Genomic DNA, 7,998 nt, shown 5'->3' with positions numbered 1-7,998 from the left:
AGGCGTCCTTGGCATCCGGGGCGGTGCAGTGAGGCAGTGCAGGTGGTGGGGCGAGCACGGTGGGGCTGCACAGGTGGTGGGGCAGCGCGGTGCTCAGACGCATGTCGCGCGCGTGCGGGAGGGGCGGACAAGCACAGGTCTGACGCGCGCGGGCTCGCACGGCTGCGCGAGGTGATGCTTCGGCTCGGGCGGCGCTGCGGTGGTTCGGCAAGGGAGCGGCGTGGATGCGCAAGGGACCTGGCTATCCAGATTTGTCCGCAGCTCGGGTGGGAAGGATGCGCTCGTGCGGCGAGGGCGGACAGGGGCTTCCAGCGGCTGCCGGGAGAGGTGAGGCGTGCCGCGGGCAGCGGCTCGGCTGCGAGGGGCGCGGCTGGTGTGGCACTCGTTGCGGGTCTGTGAAGGGCCTGGACGGCGCGGTCGGCGCGGCTCAGAGACGTCGTGGATCTGCTGCTAGGAGGTTGCGAAGGGTGAAGGTGGTCAGATCCGGCCGGATTTGACCTCGGTGGCTTGATGAAGGGCTCGCTGATGCATGATGTGCGTGGCTCGAGAAGCTGACCCGGGCGAAAGCTTGTCTCCGGCGTGTCCGGAGCCGGCGATGGCGACACTTTCAAGCGCCATTTCCTTCTTGTTGGCATCATCGAGGCGCTCTCAGCTCCAATCTTCGCAGCTTCAGGGGAAACCCTAGATCCATGGGATCGGACGATGACGGTGCTCTAGCATCGTATCCCCTCTCGGGGACTTCGTCTTTGGAGCTAGGCATCATCAAGCGGGACCGATGGAAGTTGGTGGTGTTGGCATCGAAGCTTGTGTGGCAACAATGATGGGCGTGTGCGATGTCGGAGACGCGGCATTGGTTGCGGTAGTCGGCTCTTCTCCAGCGTGTTCATGGGACTACCTTGGGTTGTTTTGTTGCGGTGAAGTCGGAGCTGCAGCGGCAGGGCCCTGTAGCGACGATGACATGCAGCAGGTGGTCTGTTCGGTGGTCTTCCGTGGCACCAACCTTGCATAGTTCTTGTTCGGAGCCATCGTTCAAAGTCGGAGTTGTGTTGTCCTTGCATGGGTGGCTGAGTTTTGCGCGGGGTTTCTTGTGTTTCACACGGCCTCTACGGTGTGGGTTGGGTCGACATTTATCTTCGAAGAAGTCGGAGTCGCTTACTCAGAGATTAGGGAGGGCGATGAGGCCTGTTGGGGAGAAGTGATGACAATGACACCGGTGTGTGATGTTGACGAGACCCTCTATGTGAGGTGTGTGGTATTATGTGTGCCGCTCGGCGGTTTGTGACGGTTTTCGTCCGGTTTTCTGTTATTAACCAGGCAACTCTTTTCTGCTTATTAATGAGATGAGACAAAGCTTTTGCCTGCGTTTTAAAAAAAAGTCCCTCCAAAAAATAATAAAATAGAACAGCCTTATCCTTTGGATACCGCCGCCCAGCCTTCACCCCACGCAATCTGCCCCAAATGTATGTCATTGAACAAACTTTGTCTACGATTTACTCTTATCAATCTTGTACCCAACCTTCAGCGTCACTATTTGACATGCCCACTGTATGAACGAATAACCTGTGATCAATTATGTTTACCTGCATGGAATTCCATCAACTAGGTTATCACCTTTCTTCTATCAGTTTGCTGACTATCCTGAATTCCGGATCACCAATTCACCATTCCGTTATTCTGTCTCTTGTCAAACACTGCTCGTTCATCCATTCAAATGTACATCCATATGTGCTGACACATCTTCAAAAAGGAAACGTTTCCAACCATGCCAATAACACACCTCCAAACGGCTGACATGCACATTCCAGTTTTAGAATTATGAGATGACTAGGCTGTCTCAACAATCATCGCTGGTCTTAACAACCAAACTACCCTGGTCTGCCACGCTCTAGCAGTAAAACAGACACGAACATGCTCAAATCGAACAAGTGATGATCCAACTACATGCCATAAAACCAAGTCTTTATAGGCCCGATCACACAACTTCAAATATACGGTTCACAACATCATGCCCACGTAGGGGTTCATGTTACAATATGCCCAAGCAGAGTCTTCCTAAGCGGTAAGCGCCGAGCGACACGACTTCATAACTAACACACATCAGGATCAAAGGATAGGACCGCCCCATAGACAACAAACACTGTCAGATACGCTTCACTTCATAGCCGATCCATCGGCATGACGTACCCAAACCTACACTCGGTGCAACAAATCTAAAATGTACACCACATGCACAAATTTTAGAAGCCGTCATCACCATCGAATCGTTGACCATCTTCAGGAAAGAGATCCCCATCATCCTTACCAGTCCGGCCATCCGTCGATGACACCACGGCACCCAACGACACCACCTCTCTGCGTGCAAACTGCTGAGCACGTCGCGGTCGCTGCTGGTACACTACAGTAGCATGCCGCCAAGTACCACTAGCCGACACAGCTTGAAGTCTATGTAAGATCTTCCGTGCGTAGCACCTGCTAAACAGGCATGACACAACATAGCACTTGTCGGTTAGGCATGACTTGACATCTCCACCGAAGCTCCATGCAAGACGAAGCCACTGCACCTCCTTCCTTTGTCTTCCAACACTGCTCCACAAACGATGCTCCCAAAAGAAAAACGACACCGCAGTGCCGGCATCCCCCGATCTGGAAGACCAGGTCCTAGGGTTTCCTCTAGAGTAGCACGAGTGAGTCGATAGTAGTTACATGATGATGCCTTCTTCTAGGTAACGGCGCAAAACAACGCCATCGCCCGCCGTTGGCTCGGTTTTCACCGGTAACTATGTCTTCCTGATTCGCAGCCAAGACTAGATGACGGATCTCGAGATCTGACAACCCAGCCTTAGACGACCATTTTCGACGGAGGAGATGACTACCACCGCCAAGCCCGGGGTCGCCACCCAGGGAGCCAACGTGATGTTGATCAAGACTAGGAGCGTCACCGCGATCCAAAGCCGAACGGGAGGTTGGGCGGCTATAACATGGACGCCACCGCCACCTGCCCTGCGGCTATAGACCTGCCGCCACACTCCAGCCGTCATTGTCCGCCATCACCGCCGAGGAGATCAAGATCGAGCCGCCATAGCGTTATGAGCAGCTGACGCGCAAGAAGGCCACTGTCGCCATTGGGCTTTACCTTGCCGGCATCAGCAGCGATGGCGAAGAGGAGAGTGGTGGGGGGAGGAGGGAGGCGGGGATGCCTCGGTGCAATGCGGCGGCGCCACATGGGAGCGGGGTTAGGCTCGGGTGACATGGCGATGGAGGAAGGATCCGGCAGTGATGCTAGATCGGGTCGCGAGCCCCTCCTGGTCGCTAGTCGCTAGCCCTCACAATCCTGTTTTTACGTAGTTGTTAAACTCACCATCTCTACAATGCATATGAGTGAATCAAACAAATGATTAAGGTCATCTTCAAGGTTGTAGCCCATTTCTTCCTGATATGTTCGGGCGTGTACGTGTGCCCAACAGGCTCCCCAAAATTCAACCGTCTAGACAATCCAGATTCCCCCAAATCAAGACCATATGTGGTGGAGAAATTTGGTTGCCTGGACCATCCGATATGTTTTCTCCAACACACAGGCCCTACACAAAACCCCACCCAATGACGCACCCTTCACTTTTCCTACCTGACACTCCCCTTCTCGCTCAGTTTCCCACCGTAACAAGACATTTCTCACTGGAGCACTCTTCTTTCCAACCGGATGACTCCCACCTCACCTTCACCATGGGCCTACAGTGGCAAAAAATGCCAGTGTGTCACTACGGGCAGAAAGCGAGAAATGTCACGAGCACGTTCCGACATGTGTTAAATTTCCTCTCCCATGTCCTCCTTTCCATTGACGCCTGTGATTCCCTAGCATTCTTAAGTTTTGACGATCAAATGGAAAGTCCTGATACGTCTCCAGCGTATTTATAATTTTTTATTATTCCATGCTATTATATTATGCATCTTGGATGTTTTATATAAATTATTATGCTATTTTATATCATTTTTGGACTAACTTATTAAGCTAGTGCCCAGTGCCAGTTGTTGCTTTTTCCTTATTTTTGTTTTTTACAGAAAAATAGTACCAAACGGAACAAAACCTTTTGACGATTTTTCTTTGACCAGAAGACAAAAACGAATCTTCGGGAGGAGGCCAGAAGAGCCACAAGGTGGCCACAAGCCTTGTGGGCGCGCCCTAGGGGGGGCGCCCCCAAGCTTGTGGGCATCTCGGGACTCCTCTAACCCTAATCCTTTCTCCATAAATACCCAAATATTCCCTGTATACCAGAGGGACCACCAAAAATACTTTTCCGCCGCCGCAACCTTATGTTCTTGTGAGATCCCTTCTTGAGGCCTTTTCCGGTACTCTGCCGGAGGGGGATTCGATCACGGAGGGCTTCAATATCAACCTTCACTACTAGAAAACCCGTACTAATGGCGCACCTAATTTAGACATTAATGGCGCATCAGTGGTGCGCCATTACTAGCACGCCATTAGTAATTTTTACTAATGGCGCACCACTGGTGCGCCATTAGTATCTGGTATACTAATGGCGTACCACTGGTGCGCCATTAGTATAGGCCAGGATGCGCCATTAGTATGCCTCCCAGGGGCCATGTATACCCAGGTGCTTTGGCATACTAATGGCGCACCACAACGGGATGCGCCATTAGTGACCGCGGCATACTAATGGCGCACTCTCCTGTGATGCGCCATTGGTATGCTTTGTCATACTAATGGCGCACTGTCATGTGATGCGCCATTAGTATGTATATTAGGTTTTTTTTATTTTTTATTTTCTGTTTTTTGCACAGGTTACAAAATGTATAAGTATGACAAGTCACCAATAAGCCACCACAAAGAGCTAGTAGGTGGGGAACTATCCGAATTTTAGCGAAGCACTTGGTACAAGCTAAATCATGCTATTAGCTGGGCATATGCAGCAGGAACAACCAAACTTGAAGAAACTCATGCTAAAGAATTTAAAAGCTTCTGCAATACAAAGATGACAATTCACAATTCTTGCTAGTAAATGCATCAGATTTAGAATTCTTGTCAGAAGCACGGATACATGTTTAGAATTCCATTTAACTCAATCTTTGCTACAACTTTCAAGATGCCTTGAAAAAATTTACAAGGACACACTTGTGAAGCTTGTGACCACATTATGGGTACAAACATGTTTACCACAAACTCCACGTAATTCATAGTACTTGAAAAAGTACACTGTAGAGGGGGAGAGGGGGAGAGGAGGAGGGGGAGCTCACGGGGGTGGTGGTGCTCCGGCGACGGTGGTGTGGACGGGGCGGCGTCCGGGCGGCGGGGTCGCGTCGAGGCGGCGGGGCAGCGTCGAGGTGGCGGGGCAGCGGCGTCGGGGCGGGGTCGAGGCGGCGTCGGGGCGGCGGGGCAGCGTCGAGGCGGCGTCGGGGCGGCGTCCGGGCGGCGGGGTCGCGTCGAGGCGGCGGGGCAGCGTCGAGGTGGCGGGGCAGCGGCGTCGGGGCGGGGTCGAGGCGGCGTCGGGGCGGCGTCGGGAGAGGAGAGGGGAAGGGGATCGAGGGCGAGGGCGAGGGAGAGAGAGGGGCCGGGGAGGGAATATGGGTGGGGCCGGGCACAATACTAATGGCGCACCACCCTCGGTGCGCCATAAGTACATCCATACTAATGGCGCACCCCACCGTGGTGCGCCATTAGTATTTTTTTTATTTCTGCTCGAGCCAACAGGTTATCTACCACCAGAACTGATCCACATCAAGTCCCCTCTACTAGCTTGACTGGTCAGCAGCCAGTTCTCACACCAGGAGGTCCTGGGTTCGACTCCCAGGCTCCACAAATGTTTTTAAGCATTTAAAAAGCTGTTTGATACTTATTTGTGTTTAAATATGTTCAAACTTGTTTAAATCATAACAGTAATATTTTTTTTATAAGACAGTAATAATTTTTTTAAAAATATCATCAAACAGTAATGCCGGTGGAGCGGGGGAGGGTGCGCGGGGTGCGGGGGGTCGGCGGCGGCAGTTGAGTAGGGGAATCGAGGGTGCGGGGGGTCGGCGGCGGCGGCCGGTGGACTGGGGGGTGCTCGGCGGCGAGGGGGACCGGATCTGGCGAGGTGGGATAGCGATCGAGATGGAGGGGGATCGAGATCGAGTGTCCATGAAATTAAAAAATATTCATGATAGTTCAAAAAGTGCCCATGAAATACAATCGAGAAATGAAGTCTACGATTTAAATACAATCGATCTTAGCTAGCTATCTGTTCACAATCTTCTTACCCTTCTTTTTCGCAAATGGAGTTCTTCTATGGAACGGACGTCCTTTAGGTAGGGTGGTCCTACTTCTTCTTGTGGTGTATGCTGCTACTTCATCATCGTCGTCATGTTCGATCCTCGGGTCGCCATACTTGTCGAAGTCTTGCTCATTGGCTACTCCATCCATTCCGATGATCTTCCTTTTGCCTCTCCTCACGACAACACGACTGGGCTTTGGCGGGTCGGTAATGAAGAAGCATTGGTCCACTTGGGAAGCCAGTACCCATGGCTCATTTTTCGCGGTGACGTTTGCGCCCACGGTCTTGGATTTGGCTTCGGGTATAACCATGGTGGTGAAATACCGGTCTTCTTTTATGACGTTCTTGGCCCATCTGACACGGAACATCGGGACCTTCTCTCCAGCGTAGCTCAGCTCCCAGATCTCCTCGATCCTTCCGTAGTATCTGTCCTTGTCGTTACCGGTGTAGGATTCCATTGTTACCCCGGAGTTCTGATAACCATCGCTCTTCATGTCCTTGGCCTCGGTGTAGAATGTGTAGCCGTTGATATCGTACGCCTCATAGGTCATCAGGTTGTGCTCGGCGCCCTGTGACAAGGCGAATATGAGTTGTTCTTCCGCGGAAGAATCCTCATGTAAAGGGTAAGACAGAAGCTTCTGCTTGAACCAACGCGTGAAACATGAGTTGTGCTCTTTGAGTATATCTCCGTCCGTCCTCTGTTGGCCTCGGTCATTGTACGTCTTCTTAATAAAGGTTTTGTGCTCTACCACCCGAGGATCGACCACTTCTATGTGTTGTAGCGCGACTAGGTTTGCTCTTTCAAAGTCGGCGAGTCGACCCTCGAAGTCGACATGCATTTCGCGGTGACCCTCACGGTGACCCCATCCAGCGAGCCTGCCGAGGTGCCTGTTGACGGGCAGACCAACGGGGTTCTCGATGCCTAGATAATTCGTGCAGTAGGAGATGCACTCTTCGGTCAGAAAGCCCCTGGCTATGCTTCCTTCTGGACATGACATGTTGCGAACGTATCCTTTGATGACACCATTCATCCTTTCGAACGGCATCATGCTGTGCAGGAACGTCGGCCCGAGTTGGATGATATCCTCCACTATATGGACCAGCAGATGCACCATAACGTCGAAGAATGCGGGCGGGAAGTACATCTCAAGCTCGCATAGTATCACCACGATCTCTTCCTGTAGCCTTCTGAGTTGCCTCACGCCAATCGACTTTCGAGAGATGACGTCGAAGAAGTTGCATAGGCCAAATAGTGTTTCACGGACGTGCGCGTCCATGATCCCACGGATTGCAACTGGAAGTATCTGCGACATCAGCACGTGACAGTCGTGAGACTTCATCCCGCTGAACTTCTGCTTCGCTGGGTCTAGATATCAGCTTATCTTCCCCGCGTAACCGTAAGGAAGTTTTACTCCTAGGAGGCAGGTGAAAAACTGCTCGATCTCCTCCTGACTTAGAGTGAAGCACGCGGGAGGGTAGTCATTTCTGGTCTTCTTGGCCTTTTTGCCTTTGCGACGACTTTCTGTGTCCTTCTTCGCCTCATCATCATCATCATCATCATCATCATCATCATCATCATCATCATATATAGCGTGAAGCTCCTGCCTGATGCCCATTGATTTCAAGTCTGCCCTTGCTTTCGGCCCATCTTTGGTCCTCTCTGGCATGTTGAGCAGGGTACCAAGCAGACTCTCGCACACGTTCTTCGTGATATGCATGACATCATGGCTGT

The 7,998-nt window shown here is 51.9% G+C and overlaps 1 pseudogene; it reads left to right on the top strand.

Moving 5' to 3' along the window:
• The first annotated feature begins 224 nt into the window (after window positions 1-224).
• The window catches only part of LOC123153963 (protease 2-like), a 121,602-nt pseudogene continuing 113,828 nt past the window's right edge, over window positions 225-7,998 (top strand).

This window comes from Triticum aestivum, chromosome 7A (assembly GCF_018294505.1).
Source record: "Triticum aestivum cultivar Chinese Spring chromosome 7A, IWGSC CS RefSeq v2.1, whole genome shotgun sequence".
Classification (NCBI taxonomy): domain Eukaryota; kingdom Viridiplantae; phylum Streptophyta; class Magnoliopsida; order Poales; family Poaceae; genus Triticum; species Triticum aestivum.
The sequence above is the reverse complement of the archived record's forward strand: the minus strand, read 5'-3'. Positions and strand labels throughout refer to the sequence as shown.